Consider the following 18,903-nt stretch of genomic DNA (forward strand, 5'->3'; position numbering starts at 1 on the left):
ATATAAGATTCACCCACATTCCCTGTAGCTATCATTCATTTTCATTGTGTGAATACTCAATTGACAGACTTTTGGGCTGTTTCCAGTTTGGGACTATTATGAATTATACAATTATGTACTTTGTCATCCATGAATACTCATACACATGTGCACACACTTCTCTAGGGTATATATGCAAGGGTAAAATTGCTGGGTCAAAAGTTATATACATCTTCAACTTGACTAGGTAGTGCAAAATTGTTTTCCAAAGTGCTTATTCCAAATTTACATTCCCATCAATAATGTATGAAAGTTCCCATCACTCTATTATACAATCTCATCCAACATGTTATTGAAAGATTTTCAATTTTTATCAATCTAGTGGGTCACCTTGTAGTTTTAATTTTTATTTTTCTGATTAATAATGAGATAGCATATTTTCATATGTTCACCGGTCATTTATATTTCTTCTTCATAAAGAAACTGTCCAAATATTTAATCCTTTTTTTTTTTACTAGATTGTTTTTTGCTTTAATAATTTGCAGAAGGCCATTATATCTTCTACATATAATTTCTTTGTTAATTATATTTTCAAATATTTTATCTAATTCTATGTCTATTTTTTACTATTTTATAGTGTTTTTATGAACAGATGCCTTCATTTTAATGTAGCTTAATTTATCAATTTTAACATTTATGGTTAGTGTTTCCTGTTTAAAAAAAAGCTTTCCAAATGCTGAGCTCATAAAATTTTACTTTTATGTTACCTTCTAAAAGCTTTCCATTTTGCTTGTCATATTTTGGTCGATAATTCATCTACAATTAAATTTTGGTATGGTGCCATGTAGGAGTTCAATTTTATTTTATTTTTTATAGATATTCAATTGATTCAGTACTATTTATTAAATGGAACAGTTGCAATGCAAACTTTCTCATAAATCAAGTGTTGATATAGGCAGGAATCTGCTTATGGGCTTTCTAGTCTATTGTTACCAAACTAGGGTTCATTTGCCTGCAGCACCAAAACCCAATATGAAGTGAACAGAAGTTTACAACAAAAAAAGTAAGGGTTTATTTAGGGAATTTGCCCAAAGACCCTGGTCTCCGGCAGATAGATTATATAAAGAGAAAATCATTAATCATGGTTGCTATGGGAGATGGGATTGTGGGCTCTGCTGATTAGTCCAGGCTAAGGCAGGGAGTAGTTGATCATTGCATTTAGTCCTGATGTCAGACAAGGCATTGTGCTGTCTAGTTTTTGTAAGGATGTGGCTGGTAAGGTTGTTCCACCTTCATAGGTCTAGGGCTGAAACATAACTGAGGTCGAGATGTTATCTGCCATTTGGACAAAATTATGTTTTCATGGTCGATAGACCTGAGGCTTTATTTTTAACAGTTTTGGGCTGACCAGACCTGGTGCCTAAGGCATTAATGATAAAGGAGTGAACATGAAATATATACAGGTTGAAAATAGACAAGTGTGTCACAGTAGTAGTAGACTAGACAAGGCTAGTGTGAATTAAGGAGAAAATTATATGAAGAAAATAAAATTCCTGTGTGCTGACACTATGTCATTAAGTTCTCTAACTTTTCAATAGTACCACTATCATAATGAATATAGTTTTATAGTAAGTAATGATATCTAGTGATAGAATAAGACTGTCCACTTTTTTCTTCTTTCAAATAGATTTAACTATTCTTAGCCTTTCCATGTTTAGATAAAGCTTAGAATCAAATTGTCAATATATACACACATTACATTAAATCTATAGATCAATTGGGGAAAAAAATAGATGTTTTTACAATATTAAGTATTTTAAGTCATAAACATGACACATCTCATCATTCAAATAGGTTTTTAAATGCCCCTCAAAGTTTTTTTAAAATATATATTTTATTGATTTTTTACAGAGAAGAAGAGAGAGGGATAGAAAGTTAGAAACATCGATGAGAGAGAAACATTGATCAGCTGCCTCCTGCACATCCTTTACTGGGGATGTGCCCACACCCAGGTACACAAAGGTACATGCCCTTGACCAGAATCGAACCTGGGACCTTTCAGTCTGCAGGCTGATGCTCTATCCACTAAGCCAAACCAGTTTCGGCTCAATAAAGTTTTACAACTGCTCCAATGGAATTTTTTTCCTAGGCTCAGCATATCTTTTTTTTATTATTATTATTGATTTTTTACAGAGAGGAAGGGAGAGAGATAGAGAGTTAGAAACATCGATGAGAAACATTGATCACCTGCCTCCTGCACACCCCCCACTGGGGATGTTCCTGAAACCAAGGCACATGCCCCTGATGGGAATAGAACCGGGACCTTTCTGTCCACTGAGCCAAACCGGTTTTGGCTTAATAATGTATTTTTATTGATTTCAAAAAGGAAGGAAGGAGAGATAGAAACATCAATGATGAGAGAGAATCATTGATCATCTTCCTGCACGCCCCCTACTGGGGATCAATCAAGCCTGCTACCTAGGCATGTGCCCAAACCAGGAATTGAATGGTGACCTCTCAGTTCATAGGTCAACACCCAACCACTGAACCACACCAGCCAGGCTCACAATATCTTTTGATACTTTTATATTAATAGCATCTTTTTTTCAAATTTTGTTTTCTGATTTTTGTTATTATATAGAAATACAACTAATTTTGGTTATTGATTTTGTATTTACCAATATTGATAAGCCTTTTATTCATCCTCGTATTTTTTCTGTAAATTTAAAATTTTCGTACACACAAGTAGATTATCTTCAAATAACAATAATACTCTACCTTCTTCTATCCTTATGCCTTTGACTTCTTTTCATTGCCCATTTCACTGGCTAGAATGGCTAGTATTTAATAAAAGAACTAATAGTATGTTTTTTGGTTTTGTCTTGATTTCAAATGGAAAACTTTTTTTTTTTGGCAACTTTATTTATTTGTTTGTTTGTTTATTTATTTATTATTGATATTTTACAGAGAGGAGGAAGGGAGAGAGATAGAGAGTTAGAAACATTGATGAGAGAGAAACATCAACCAGCTGCCTCTTGCACACCCCCTACCGGGAATGTGCCCGCAACCAATGTACATGCCCTTGACCGGAATCGAACCTGGGACCTTTCAGTCTGCAGACCGATGCTCTACCACTGAGCCAAACTGGTTTCGGCTCAAATAGAAAACTTTTAATATTTAATTATTAAACATGATTTTTGTATATCTATATGTATATCAATATAGATATTCACTGAGTGGCTAGATTATTATGATCTCTGAATGCATAATAATCTGGCCACTCAGTGTATATCCTATATAATAAAAGGCTAATATGCAAATTGTCCCCTCAACCAGGAGTTCAACCAGCAGGCAAGCTGTCCCATGTCCCCTCCCCCTGGCCAGACTGGCCAGACCCCACCCATCATGAATTTATGCACCAGGCCTCTAATATATATATGCATATACACTGAGAGGCCAGATTATTATGTGTTCTAAGATCATAACAATCTGGCACTCAGTGTAGATGTAGATTTAGATATATAGATATCGACATAGATATAAATGTAGATATATACTTTTTTCCCCCCAGAATACAGTAGTTCTAGTTTAGTAAAAGCAGTAGCATGAAGCAACCACAATTTTCCCCTTTACTATTACTACAATAACGTCAACGGTGACTTCCCTTTCTCTGGGTCTCCAAGCAACTGCCATGGTTTCAACTACTGGAGGATGACCCCGGTCCACATGTAACCAAGTGGAAGTTCATACTGCTCAACAGCCAATGAGTTGAGTGACAAGTGAAGATGGTGGACTAGCATTCTAAAGAACCATCTTGAAAAAGTACAGAATTTAGGCTTCTTTTATGTCAGGGGAAACAAGAGAGTTTGGAGGTCAAGAGGAAATTGATGGCTGCAGACATCTGAATGCCAGCAAAGGTCTGAGGAGGAGGTTGGAACATTTTTGGTTTTGGTCAATAAATTTTAATTGCCATGATCCCAGTCACAATGTTCCTATAAATCTTTTGATAAACAGTCGTTATTTTTGTACATTCTTTCCTTTGGGGAGGTAGCTGTGAGTAGAGGGGTTGTTTCAGAATTCCTGGGCTATAGGTTAGGCTCCTTTAATAATGAACATATCTATATAGGACTAAGCAGAAATTGCTAACTGACATATATAGAAACTGGACAGGCTTGAACAAGATGGAGCCAGAAAGACTGATGACTTTATCCTATTACACATAGAATAAAAGGAAAGTTATACACCAGGTAGCAAGGCAGATTCCCCCCCCACACACACACACATCTGCCTTTATTGTGAGCAGTAGATGGGATACTTGCAGAAATAGTAAAACAAATGACAAAGACAGAGTTTTGGTGAAGCTGTCTGGTTGGAACCCTTGGGAGCTCATATGTAGATGCTGATCCAGAGCAGCAGGAAGGTAGACCCCAAAGCCTGTGAAGAGTGAGGCCCCCCCAAAAGATGAGGAGCTTTTTGTAGATGTCCTGAGTGTACTTAGTGGATGTGACCTCATAAACAATGAACCAGCTGGTAAAGAACATGCCCATGGGAAACAGTACCAGGTTCAGATGGGGGAAGACAGACAGGTTCACTGGGTTGGTATATCTGCTCATAACCTTTAGCATCATTTTGTTGGGCACAGGGTAATCCCTCACTTTGCCACCCAGCAAGACAGATTTTATTCAAACTACTTCATTAGGGAAAAGAGACCTTGGTATAGAGCTGAGCTCAACTCACAATACGGCAAAGACAGCTGGGGATTTATAAGCAGAATGAAGGGGTCAGTGAATGGAAAAATACTAAGAGGAACTTGATTAGGTATCAGGGATAGGGGGAATTCTTGCTAAACTGGCCTAACAAGATTTTTACTAAAGGCAGGCCCATGAATTAGATATCAAGGGTGAGGAAGGAGGAACTTGATCAGATATCCAGGGCACAAAATTTTCACTGAACTGACTAAGCAGGATTCTTGTTAAAAGGGGGCTCAGCCAGCCAGACATGAGAGGACAAGTTCTAGCCCTTGTTGAGTAGAGGGCTCAGAGCCTGACTGAAGTTCTTAACTGGGCTCAAATACTGTCACCTTTGTTCCTTCAGCCTTGGAAGCATGTTTGCTTCATGCTGTTGCTAATCTCTGAGTTGCCTCACTAACCTTTGGTTTCTCAACATCACTTATGTAATCAATTTCCTTCTTTGTTGTTGTTGTTATACTTTAATAAGGTATAACATAGATATAGAAAAGTATAAAACCCTAAGTGATGAATCCTAAGCTTGATGAATTTTCACACAGTGAAAACATACCCATGAAATCATCATCTAGATTCTAGATCAAGAATGACAAACTGAGCAACATCCCAGAAACCACTCGCTTGTCCTCTTGCAGTCAAAACTCTACCAAGATTATCCTTCTGAGGTCATAAATTAGCTTTGCATATTTTGTATTTTTATGTATTTTTTTATGACTTTCTTCTTGGCCCAACATTATACATTTAAGAGATTTATTATCATTGTCATGTCTTTTCGTAGTTTATTCATTCTAATTGCTGTACAGTGTAGCATTGTGTGGATATACTATTTATCCATTCGGTGGGTCATGAATATTTGAGCAGTCTTCAGATTTGGGCTTAAAGAGGGCTGCTATGAACATTCTTTTTTTTTTTTTTTTAAATATATATTTTATTGATTTTGTACAGAGAGGAAGGGAGAGAGATAGAGAGCTAGAAACATCGATGAGAGAGAGTCATCGATCAGTTGCCTCTTGCACACTCCCTACTGGGGATATGCCTGCAACCAAAGTACATGCCCTTGACCAGAATCGAACCTGGGATCCTTCAGTTTCCAAGCCGACGCTCTATCCATTGAGCCAAACCAGTTTCGGCAGCATTCTTGTATGTTGCATTTGGTGAACACATATGCATTTCTCTTGTATATAGACAAGAGACAGATACAGAGACAGAGACAGAGATAGAGATAGAGATGTAGAACTGGATGATAGATAGATAGATAGATAGATAGATAGATAGATAGATAGATAGATAGATAGGCAGGCGTGTAAATGCTGAATCACACTATGGTTATGTGCAGTTTAGTATACCAAAGTGGTTGTAGCAATTTACAACCCCATCAAAAGTAATGAGCGTTCCAATTGCTTCCCATCCTCACCAATAATTTTTCATTCTAAACATTCTTGTGGGTATTAGTACCATTGTATTATGATTTAAATTTGCATTTCTCTCATAAATAATGAATTGACCACCTATTTATATTACATGATTTCAAATGCTTATTTCATTTCAGTTTTAAACATATATTTTTTCTGGTTTGATTGATATACCTAAAATGAGGAATAATAAATGTAATGTTTTTTCTCGTCTTCTTCTCCCATCCATTCTCTACTTTCTTAGTATAATTTTATAGTTTTAGTATAATTTATGAATTTAGTATACTTTTATAATTTTACTCTGGCCAGTGTGGCTCATACTCCAAAGGGTCACATGTTTAATTCCCTGTCAGGGCACATACCTAGGTTGTGAATTCGACCCAATCCCCTGTGAGGGTGCATATGGGAGGCATTCAGCCACTGAGCCACACCAGCTGGGGAACATGATTGCATTTAAAACCTTTGTTTTACATGCATTCTTTCTATGTTATCTTGAAAATGCCACTCAAGCCCAGTCATAATGGCTCAGTGATTGAGCATCAACCTATGAACCAGGAGGTCACGGTTCAGCTCCTGGTGAGAGCACCTGCCCCAGTTGTGGGCTCGATCCCCCGTGTGGGGCATGGAGGCGACCGCTGATCAATGATTCCTTCTGATCATTGATGTTTCTCTCTCTCTCTCCCTCTCTCCTCTTTGAAATCAATAAAAATATTTTTTTAAAAAAAGGAAATTTAACCTAATAATTTTTTGTGTTGAATACCAACAACCACAAATCACTTTCCCCTGGGCCCTCAGAGACACACTGTTCCCTAAAAATATAGTGCTATGTGGATGGTGCTCTCTAATCAACCTCCTTTCAAGAAGGCTTCTACCGCAAGCCCAATTCATTCCAATTTCTTCACTCTAGGCTGAGAATGAAGGACACAGTTATTTGTAGTTCAGATTGAGTCTCCCACCATTAGGATAATATTGTTGCTGAAACATTCTGAGATCTACCACTACTGGGATCTTTTGAAATTCATTCTGCTTCTCCTCTTGACTATCTTGCCCAAGGCTTCAACCAAACTCAGTTGATTTAGAAAATTTTACATGTATTTTGGAATATGCAGATTAAATATGTCTTATAATTTCACTAAAAATGGAATACTCAGAGTTTCTTTTGTTCTCCTAATGCTTTTGTATTATATTCAGGTGTAAAAGAGCAAGTCATGAGTTTTCACGTTCACACCAAAAAAACAAAACAAAACAAAAACACCAGAATTAGATTTTGAAGAAAATTGAAGGTAAAGTTCCAAAATCAAAGCAAGAGAAAAAGATATATATATATATATATTTACTGATTTTAAAGACAGATGAGGGAAAATGAGAGGAACATTGATTGGTTGCCTTCTGTACATGGCCCAAGCAGGGACTTGCAACCCAGGTATATACCCTGACTAGGATTCAAACTGGCCACCTTATGGTGCATGGGACAGTGTTCAACCAACTGAGCCATTACAGCAGGGCAAAAAAGAGAATCTTAAGCTCCATCTTCCTGACAACATATTAGGAAACCTAGCAATGTGTTCTATGGAAAGATGAGATTAATATTTCTAATAAAAAGTTGATAAGTTTTTGGTGTCCTTCAAGGAAACATTTTGTAAAAAGATTATTACAGGGATCACCTTTGCTTTCAAATCAAGTACTTACTTTATTAAAGTTATAAATTCAAAAGTCAGTTTTTTCTTAGACAAATTAAATTTATAAATTTTATTAGGCTAATTTTAAATGTATAAATTTCAATAATTACTTTTTGATTCTTTAAACACTTAATATTGTAATCATTTTAACTGTCTTTGTGCATTCAAAATATTCCATTTTAAAGCATTTAAATTGTCTACTGAAAACAAGCTCTCCCAAACACTTCTATAACTTATAAACCCAATATTATAAATTGTTACATATTTGAAATGTGAATCCTAATTACATTAAATATACTAAGGAATTGCTCAATTACATAATTTAAATTGTAATCTCAAGGCTTCTATGTTAAATTGCTCTCTAAAACACCAAGTAAGGCCGGGACCGGTTTGGCTCAATGGATAGAGCGTCGGCTTGGGGACTGAGGGGTCCCGGGTTCGATTCCGGTCAAGGGCATGTATCTTGCTTGCGGGCATATCCCCAGTAGGGGGTGTGCAAGAGGCAGCTGATCGATGACTCTCTCTCATCGATGTTTCTAACTCTCTATCTCTCTCCCTTCCTCTCTACAAAATCAATAAAATATATTAAAAAAAAAAAAATAAAAAATAAAAAAAATAAAACACCAAGTAAGTTATTAAAGCACTGTGTATGTTACCTATTAAAGTGTTTTTGTAACAGAGAATAAAGAATATATAATCTTTTACTAACCAAAATAAATGTACTAACAAGCATGTTAAAATATAAACAGAAAAAAAGAAATTGTTGCTAATAACTTCTACTTTAGACTCTATTTTAGTATGTTATAGGAACCAGCCGTTCCAGTTTCTGATTAGGTGCTGATAGATCACAATAATTCAGCTGTCGCAGATAAATTTAATAGTGATGCCAAGATCTCTATTGAAACCAGCTAGAACACTGCCTGCACATCTCTAGGTCCCCTCTTTTTCTTTATAAAAGTCACTGGCTTGACAAAAGATGTTAAGATCATTTTTGGACATGAGTCTGCCATCTTCTCAATTTGCCAGCATCTGAATAAACCTCTTTCCTTTTAACCAGCACCTCACTCATGAGTACTGGCTTTCATCATGGTAGGCAGCCCAACCTGTGTTTGTAACAGTTTGTTTGCCTGTGTGAATCAAAGCCCAATAAAACATAAACAGGAATTTGCAGCTAAGAAAATAGAGGTTTACTTAAACAATTGGCACTAAGCCTGGAGATATAGGTGAGTTTGTGGTCTAAGACCTGGCTTCCCAATGACCTGTAGGAGACAGATTGTATAGGGAGAAAATCATTAGTCATGGTGACTAAGGGAGTGGCGATCACATGTTCTACTAATTGTTTGGGACTAGGGTAGATAGTAGTTGATCATTGGATCAGGATCTTGTTGTCAGCCTTGCATCATTTTGTCTGTTTTCATGAGGGTGTGGTCAGTAAGGTAAGTCTGCTTTCATGGGGCCTAGGGCTGAATCACAAGTGAGGTTAAAATGTTATCTTTAGTTTGATGGAATCTCTGTTCCCTTAATCAACAAATCTAAAGCCTTTTCTTAAGACAGTTTGATGCTGACCAGAACCTGATGGCCTACAGCAGTGGTCAGCAAACTCATTAGTATACAGAGCCAAATATCAACAGTACAAATTTCTTTTGAGAGACAAATTTTTTAAACTTCTAACGCCACTTCTTCAAAATAGACTTGCCCAGGCTGTGTATTTTGTGGAAGGGTCACACTGAAGGGGCCAAAGAGCTCATGCGGCTCCTGAGCCGCGGTTTGCCGACCACTAGCCTACGGGCTTAATGATTAAGGGAGTAGATATTCAGTTAGTGCAAAGGTGGAGAGATCTGGTTAAAAGAAGGCAAGTGAGTCATGGTGCTGTTAAACTGGACAAAGCTAGGCTGAATTAAGGAGAAAATTTTATTAAACAAATAAAGTTCCTGTGTAATTATACATATTTATAATAATATTAGCATAATATGATAATTAGACCAGACAGCCTAACGACCTTCCAGATATCCTTTTGGATGAAGTTGTGGCAGCGGGGCCAAAGCAGAGGCAGTTAAGGATGATCAGGCAAGCAGGGGAGCAGTTAGGGGCGACCAGGCAGGTAGGTGAGTGATTAGGGTTGATGAGGGAGGCAGGCAAAGTGGTTAGGGGTGATCAGGCAGGCAGGCAGGGTTAGGAGCCACCAGTCCATATTGCAAAAGGGATGTCCAACTGTCAGTCGGACATCCCCCAAGGGGTCCCAGATTGTGAGAGGTTGCAGGCTGGGCTGAGGAACCCTCTGTGCACAAATTTTGTGCACTGGGGCTCGTGTGTGTGTGTGTGTGTGTGTGTGTGTGTGTGTGTGTGTATATAATTTTCAAACTTAAAATGATCAGTTGTATTAGTTCAATTTAATTCATCCTCACATAAATAAATAGGGACAAACTATTAAAAAAAATTTTTTTAATCCTCATACAAGGATATTTTTCCATTGGTTTTCAGAGTGAAAGAGTAGGAAGATGGGAGAGGGAAGGAGATAGAGAGGAACACATGCCCTGGGGATCCAGTCTGCAACCGAGATACATATCCATGACTGGAAATTGAACCTATGACCCTTTGGAATGCAAGCCAAGTGAACCCAGCCAGGGATACTTCTAAATCTTCATTGGTTATGCAATGGAGATACACTTGGTGTTATGTTGTAGCTGGCTGAGACTGTATATATCAACCAGATATTTAATAGAAACATGAGATGACACAATTAGGGAAATTTAGCTATGGGACCAGATTTTAAGTTACATTAAGAATTTATTAATTTTTAGGTGAGTTTTTCTGGTTAAGCAGCAAATGTCCTCTTTTTGAGATACCTAATGAAATACTTAGGGGGTGAGTAAGTATTATGGAGGGGGAAAAAATATTGTTAGAAGAAAGCAAGAGCTAGACATGCTTTCCTTAATTCAGGGGAAGTGTTTTATTTTTCCATGTTAATCAGTAAGGCCTGGTTTCTGATGCTTTGTTTCAAGTAGCTTCAGAGAGACGTTGTCCTCAATAACTCCTACTAGTAAAATATTGACAGGCCACTCCTAACTATTTCCTATTAGGACGAATATGATGTCAGCATATATATATAATAAAAGGGTAATATGCTAATTAGATCAGACATCTTCTGGATGTCCTTCCTGATGAAGCCAGCCCAGGTCCTGGTGCCTGTGGGTGTCTGGAGGAGGGAAGCCCAGGTCCTTGGTGCTAGAGGGAGGCCATTGCGGGCAGCCCAGGTCCTGGGTGCGGCGGGGAAGTTGGTGCTGGCAGCCGGGGCAAGGAAGGCCTACTCTTGCATAAGTTTTTGTGCATCAGGCCTGTGTGTGTGTGTGTGTGTGTGTGTGTGTTTATATATATATGGAAAAGGACAGGTTACAAAAATAGTATATGCAATATAAATCCAATTATATAAACAGAAAATTGCAGAGAAATAAATGACTGAAAAATATATAGAGCCAAATGTTACTATTCATATTTGTAGATGGAGTAAAGAATATTATAGTAGAAAATTATTTGAAGAAAAAGACCACAAATTTCTTACCCTCAATATTTCATAGTGACTGCCTCTCTTGGTCAGAATATTGCACAGAAACTATAAATTAGGTCTGTTGTGTGTAGAAATCAGAGTAGAAAACTGTGTCAGTCAAAACATAGAGATTACAGACAGTGGAAATTTAGCTCTTCACTGCTGCATTAAAATCATCAGGGAAAAATGTGCTTGCCAAAAGAATTTAAGCCTGAGTCTAGAAAGTGAGGAAAGAGAAAACTCACTGTAGTGCCAAGTTAAAACTGACAGATACTGGAGCAGCACAACAACCAGTCACTATGATGCGCACGGACCACTGGGTGACAGATGTGCAATGAAGGTTGGGGCACCTCCTGCGTTGAGTATCTGCTCCCCGAGAGGGGCGTGATCGGCAGTTGCAACGGGGGGAGAAGGGGGAGGGTGTGGGGCTGGCCAGTGGGTGGTGCCAGGCCGCCAGCCAAAGCGGGTGCCAGTGGGGAGCCACCCAATGCCACACAGATGGCCCTGACTGTCAGCCAGGCCTAGGGACTCTACTCTATGTATTGGGAACAGTCTCTTAGAGTAGCCTTGCCAGGTTTTAATTTTAAATCTGACACTGAAAAAAACAGGATGATGCAGCAATGACATGCATGGACTCTGGTTTGCCCATTTTGTGGTCATTCACTCTTTCTGACACAGCTGTGTGAAAAAGCCAATTACTTAACTTCTCTCTGCTTCAGTTTTTCTACCCATAAGATGATGCTACCACCTCAGAAAGATCATGTTATATACTACTTTTTATAATCAGGGCAAAAAAATGTAGCTGCCCATACAACAGCAAGATGCCTTTCACCTGTATGAAAAGTATCATCACTAGTTCATGCAGTGTCCCTGATTGTGAGAGGGATGTTTGACTGCCGGTTTAGGCCCAACATCCCCTGAAGGGTCCAGGATTGCAAAAGGACACAGGCCAGGCTGAGGGACCTGCCCTTCCCTTTCCTCCCGCCCTCCCCCCGTCCCTGTGCACAAATTTCATGTACCGGGCCTCTAGTATACATATAACCCATGGACATGGACAATTAGGTGGTGAAAGCCTGAGGTGGGGGACAGGCTCAGGCTGGAGGGAGTTAATGGGGAAAAATGGGACATATAATAGTTTCAACAATAAAGATTAAAAAAAAATAATCCTATATCATAAAAGGGTATTATGCAAATTGTCCCCTCAACCCAGAGTTCAACTAGGGGGTGGGGCCAGCCTGCCAACTGCCCAGGGCCCCACCACCCAGCTGGAAAAAAAGAAAAGTCAGATACTGGGAGTCTAGGGTATGGCACAGACAGATGGAGATGGGGAAAGATAGGACCTCCATCCTATATGACGATCGTACAGCTGCACCTGATCCTCTAGGCTTTTGTCCATCACATCATACATAAATTAGATCCAATTAAGGATATTTTAAAAAGCACAAGACTGCAACTGGCTATGTGTCCTAATGGGGAACTGAACTGGCAATTTTTTGGAGAATGGAAAGATGCCCAACCAACTGAGTCATACAGGGCAGGGCTAATGTTATTAATTTTTATTACTACCAATTTTTATTATTTAATTTTTTAACTGTGAAAAACAATAAAATCTCAGAAGACTGGAGTCCCTGGGTTTGAGTGTAGAACTAACAATGAAGGTGGTTTTGGCAATCCTGGTTGCAAAGAGCATGAATTGGGTAAGAAAGGATGCAAAAGCACAGATTTCTGTTTATAAAGACTATAAAACCTATTTCTCCCAGCTTTATAGACTTGGACAAATGACTACAATTTTGTAAGCTCCCACAAAAATAAGGGAGATAATCTAATGTTCCAATAGAAAATAAAATATTTCTATTTATGGATATAAAAGACTATAGCATATTAAATCTGAATGCTTAAAAGTAGATAATTGTGGCAAATTTTATTTCTCCAAAATGGTCACAACATTGCCTCCCTTTCCAGGGGCTCATCTACAACGTGACCTTGGGACACTTTTCCCATCATGAGCTAGCATTTGCTTTTCTGCTTTTTCTTCCCCTTACTCCGGACTGACTTACTCTACATATAACTCAGTGGAAGGGATGCAGCCTGACTTTCAAGGCTAGATTATAAAGACGTTGTGGCTTTTGCTCTACTCATTGGAATACTTGACCTTGAAGTCTGCAGCTGCCATGATAGCAGTCCAAATGCATTGAGGACCAGCCCAGTTCATGCAGTGAGACTCTGAGACTCTGAGACAGCAGGAATTAGGAGATTCGCTGGGCTAGCTCCCACCTGCTCCAAGCCCTGCTGTTCCAGCTCCAGTCTCTGACTGAGGGCAGCCTATGAGCCCAGATTCACCCAGCTGAGCCCTCCTGTCTTCTCACTGGCCCTATCCTTATTGATGATTGCATTTCAAAGGAATGTCTCCCAAGTCCTTGGGAAAGACATTCTTGGGTTGCAGAGGAACAAGTGCTATTCTAAGGGACAGAGAAAGGATTTACAATTGCAACTTTTCTAAAGCAAATGTGCAAAGCAGAGGAAGGACAGGTGCCAATCATCAGGTTTTAGCTGGAAGAAACAGTTAATTCTTTTGGCAGCCCTGCGTTTTTCCTGACTGAAATTTAAGGAGTTATCCCAAGGACAGGAGGAGGCCTTAGGCTGCTGGAATCCTTGCAGAGTTGGGTCAAGACTCTTAGTTGGAGTGTGGGAGGGTCCCAGAGTTATTTGTGCCTTGAGTTTTGCAGTTCTTACTTGTTACACAGCAATGGATCACCAGAACGAATTTTCTTATTCAATCATGCAGTGCAGCCATAAAAAATAAAAATTAAAAATAAAATAAAATACACAACATTTGGCTTTAAGACTGGCAGTAGGAGGAGGCTGGGAGATCCCTGAGGAGATGGTTGGTGAATGATGCAAGTGCCTGGAGGAAGCCGTCAGTGAGGGCTTATTACCCATGAAGTGAGGAAATGCTATTGAAAGCTGAAGGAGGAGCAGAAAATTGAGCACACTCTTGCCTGCAACAATGTGGAAAATAGAAAATGTAACTAATATGCTTTATGATCTAGCTAAGGAGATGTCCAGGCAGAATATTGAAAATGCCACTTACCTTCTATTGGCTGCCTATAAGATACAGCTAGAAAGAGGTCAGCTTAAAAGGAAACTGTTCAGTTTTTAAGGACACTGAGAAGAAATAGAAAGGATCCAAGTGAGGGGAAAAAAAGGATCCAGGACTTACTACATTCAAAAATAAAATTATTTTTTATTTCCAGATTTTCCAGCCAGCACAAGATCCTCAATATATATGGCTGCATGTGCTTCATTTTGCTTCTTTCTATAATAATATCTTGGTGATGCAACTTTTATCAACAGAAAAAGAAAATTTGATCTCTCTCCAACAGAATTAATAAAAATTATTTAAATATTCATGGTTTTGACTAACGTTAATGAGAATTAAATTATCCACCTATCACTTTATACATTGAATATTTGGAATAATTTTCAGATTAGCTTCTGGCTCCATGCACGTCAAACCTTGCTTGTCCTCAACTACCCCTGTGCTTCCAGTGTTGTTCCCCATTGTGCACATTCATACTGTGCTCTGCTCCTGCACCTGAGGAAGAAAGGAGACCAGGTGAGGTGCACAGTGGGCAGAATTACTGAAATTCATTTCTACATCAGAGAATTGATTAATAACCATGGAATAGATTACAAAACATGTAAATATATCCCATTAAATGCAACATAAATGTAGTCCCAGCTCATTTTCCTTTGGCTAGATTCCCAAAATGCCCACAGCCACTCCAGTGCTACTACTGTGAAAACAAGTGTGAAAGAATGTAGGGGGCTAGCAGCCTGACTCTGTACCTAGTTAATCAGTGTCCTGGTGTACATTCTTTTTTATATATATATATATAATGTATTTTATTGATTTTTAACAGAGAGGAAGAGAGATGGATAGAGAGCTAGAAACATCGATGAGAGAGAATTGTCGATCAGCTGCCCCTCGCACACCCCCCACTGGGGATGTGCCCGCAACCAAAGTATTGTACATGCCCTTGACCGGAATCGAACCCGGGACCCTTCAGTCTGCAGGCCGATGCTCTATCCACTGAGCCAAACTGGTCCCGACCTGGTGCACATTCTTGTTAGCCTATAATCAGGTCACTGCCCCTTTTTTACTTACCTGGTTTTGCAAGACCTATTTACCTAAATGCACCCAATTTACAAGGGCCATAAACCAAGGATGTAACAGCTTAGCTAGAGGGAGGTCACTGGCGCCATCCAGGTTAGGCATTTGATACAATCTAAATTCCCTTCCTCTCTGAAATCAATAAAAATAATAAATAAATTTTAAAAATAAAAATAAATTCCCCATTCTGACTGACTCAGGTGGGGCTGTGATAGTCCACCGCAGAAGCCTGTAGTTAGGAAACAAAGAAACTCAGGAATACATATAAGGAGAAATCTCATTGTGTAAGTTGTTCAGGCTTTGGATCTTTGAATCCCCTGAGCCAGCAGCACTGCTTTGAATAAAGGTTCTCTTTCCTGATATCTCTGAGTGTTCAGCTGTTCCTTCTTTCATGCCAGTTCCACAACAGAAGTTGGAATAGGAAGGAACAGTGCACTTAACATATCGCTTAACATGTGTTTTTTACAAAAACATATGATCTTCCTAGGATTCTTCACAGGAATATGACACATGACAATATAAAATGAAGTTAAACTTTCAAAACTTCCACAAATGAAAGTAGAGTTCAATTGACACCTATATACCCTCCACATAGCTTGAAAGTGAGATGCAGCCATGATGGCAGGTCACACCTTAAATATGAGCCCTCCAAACAAAACAGTATCCAAGGCAAGAATTAGAGGGCTGGTAACATTTTGGTAGATGCTAAATGCAGATGAAGGAAAGGAAGCTAGCCACTAGTGCAATGCTGCCCATTGCCTCAAAACAAGCCACAAAAAGACAGAAGAATGCCTGGCAGCCCTTGTTCACAGATCATGGAAGACCAAAAGGTTTGCAGGGAGAAACTGCACATCAGAGTTGTCCACCATGGTCAACAGAAGGAGGATGTATCTGCTTCCCTTCCTCCCTCTCCTTGTTACCCACTGGTTAGTGTTTATACCCAACAGGTTGATAATATTGGTGAGAAGGAGCTGGGAGAAATCAAAGCTGACTTTAAAAGGAGTGGTAAGAACAGGGGGAAAAAAAAAAAGACCTTTTTTTTTTTTTTTTCCTTTACTCTGGCCTTCCACCATTTATGAGAAGCACCAGGTAATTAACCCCAAGATTGTTAGCTCCTATGTTCAAACTGCAAGACAAGATAAGCTACTCTCAAGGCCGCATTCCGCCTCCTCCCTGTTGTTTTGGGAACTCAGGGATAATTCACACCAAGGTGTCTCTAGTTAGTACAAAGTTCCCTTCCCTCCTCCCCTTCAAACAAGCAAGCCTCTTCTGAATTCTTCACAATTTTAAAAAATATATATATTTTATTGATTTTTTACAGAGAGGAAGAGAGAGGGATAGAGAGTTAGAAACATCAATCAGCTGCCTCCTGCACACCCCCCACTGGGGATGTGCCCACAACCAAGGTACATGCCCTTGACCAGAATCGAACCCAGGACCTTTCAGTCCGCAGGCTGAATTCTTCACAATTTTTGCTTGAAGCATGTTTTACAGGCTTGGGGAAAATGCTGTTAAAACACCTCCCTAAAACATCTGCTGGACTATCTCCTGGAAAGCAAACAAACTGTAACTTTTCAAGACAAATCCCCTGATGTCTGCTAACTTCAGCCCCAAATCCTCCTCTCTTCCTTGTCACATAGCAGCCATTACTCTTTAAACGCCGCTTTTTTGTTTCTTTGTTTGTTTGTTTGTTTGTTTGTTTCTTACCCTGTATCGGTTAGCAATACATTGGCCCTTTCCCCTTTTGAAAAGTAAAATAAACTTTCTTTCTGCATCTCTTCTGTCAGTGGTGAATTCTTTCACAGCCGCATCACCAGCCAAACCCTAACAAGGTGCAACTTCAAGAAGATAGGCCCTAGATGCACCTCTTCCTCCCCTCTCACAAAAACCATATAAATAGATATACCCAAAAGGACTCTGAAAGATGAGGAAAAGAAGGCACATTGGCTAGGGACTTGAGGACTAAGGAACAATAAGGCAGTGAATTCCGTTTTTTGGGGGGTTTTGTTGGTCTTCCATGTATCTCAAACTAAAATGCTGGAGAGACTGTGACCACCAGCAGGCATAGAGCAAAAAGAAGCCCCAAGCCGAAACTGGTTTGGCTCAGTGGATAGAGCGTCGGCCTGCAGACTGAAGGGTCCCAGGTTCAATTCCAGTCAAGGGCATGTATCTTGGTTGTGGGCACATCCCCGGTAGGGGTGGTGCAAGAGGCAGCTGATCGGTGATTCTCTCTCATCGATGTTTCTAACTCTCTATCCCTCTCTCTTCCTCTCGGTAAAAAAATCAATAAAATATATTTAAAAAGAAGCCCCAAGAAAACATGCTTTCTCTGGCCGAGGACCAGGAATGGGCAGCTCAGCAGAGACCCAGCCGGGAGGACCGCCCATCACCTAATCCAGCTGGCACCTTGACGGCTGTCAGGGGGCACTGAAGGGCAATGCTGGTGGTATCTCCCTTTCTTCCTTTTCCAATAGCAGGCAACTCGGCCTGGCATTTCCCGGCCTCTTTTCTCCTGAAGGAAACCGAAATATGCCTCATTGGCATAAAAATTATTTTGAGCTGAAGGCAATTATGAAACAGCAAAGGCAGAAAAACCTCCCTCTTATCTGAGGGAAGGCAAGATTTAAATTCTCCTGTTACTGAAGACAGACTCTTATCAGCCTGGAGATGGCACCGAGGGAATCCCCAACACACCTCACCCTATGAGGTCCCTACCATCTATTTATCTTCTCAGCTATGACCCTAGGCAGCCTGGGACGGCTTTCCAGTCTCCTGTCATTTCTCTACAACTTCCTTGTTTTTGTAGCGAATGATACCTACGCTGGAATTCTAAGCTGCCATTTTGAGTCAGTTTTGGCTGAGGTTTCTCACGTGATGTGGGCTGCATGAGTTCAAAGACCCGTTTTTCTTTTGTTGTTCTGCTTTTTTGTTAGAGTCTCAGCTAAAATCCGACGATGAACAGAGGCAAAGCGTTGCCTCCTCTACACCCCTGGCTCATGGTGGCTCTCCTCTGCCCTGAAGCAACAATGGAGATCAGGTGGGAGCACAACCAACTCCTGGAAGTGCAGAGCGTGGCAGTGGGTCCTGCCATCCATCGCCTCCCGGCAGAAGCAAGGTAGGCCCAGAGAAGTGCCTTTCACCTGTGCGTGGGAGCAGCAGGGACTGAGCAGAATCCCACCAGCAATAGGCAACCCAGAGACTGCTCTCCCCATTAGGGGCCTGCTGGTATCTCCTCCTAGCAACACTTGATCCCAGCAGGAGGCAGCAGTGAGAACTGCAGGAGTCCCAGCAGCCCTAGGTTCACTAAGGAGACGAGAACAGTGCAGCAAGAGTTCTGAAAACCAAATTGTTATTTCTTGGAAGTCGCCCA

The 18,903-nt window shown here is 39.9% G+C and overlaps 1 pseudogene; it reads right to left on the reverse strand.

Moving 5' to 3' along the window:
* Positions 1-4,293: 4,293 nt before the first annotated feature.
* Positions 4,294-4,624, reverse strand: LOC118711040 (annotated as a pseudogene).
* Between the last annotated feature and the right edge of the window lie 14,279 nt (positions 4,625-18,903).

Source organism: Pipistrellus kuhlii, unplaced genomic scaffold (assembly GCF_014108245.1).
Source record: "Pipistrellus kuhlii isolate mPipKuh1 unplaced genomic scaffold, mPipKuh1.p scaffold_m20_p_10, whole genome shotgun sequence".
NCBI classification, from domain to species: domain Eukaryota; kingdom Metazoa; phylum Chordata; class Mammalia; order Chiroptera; family Vespertilionidae; genus Pipistrellus; species Pipistrellus kuhlii.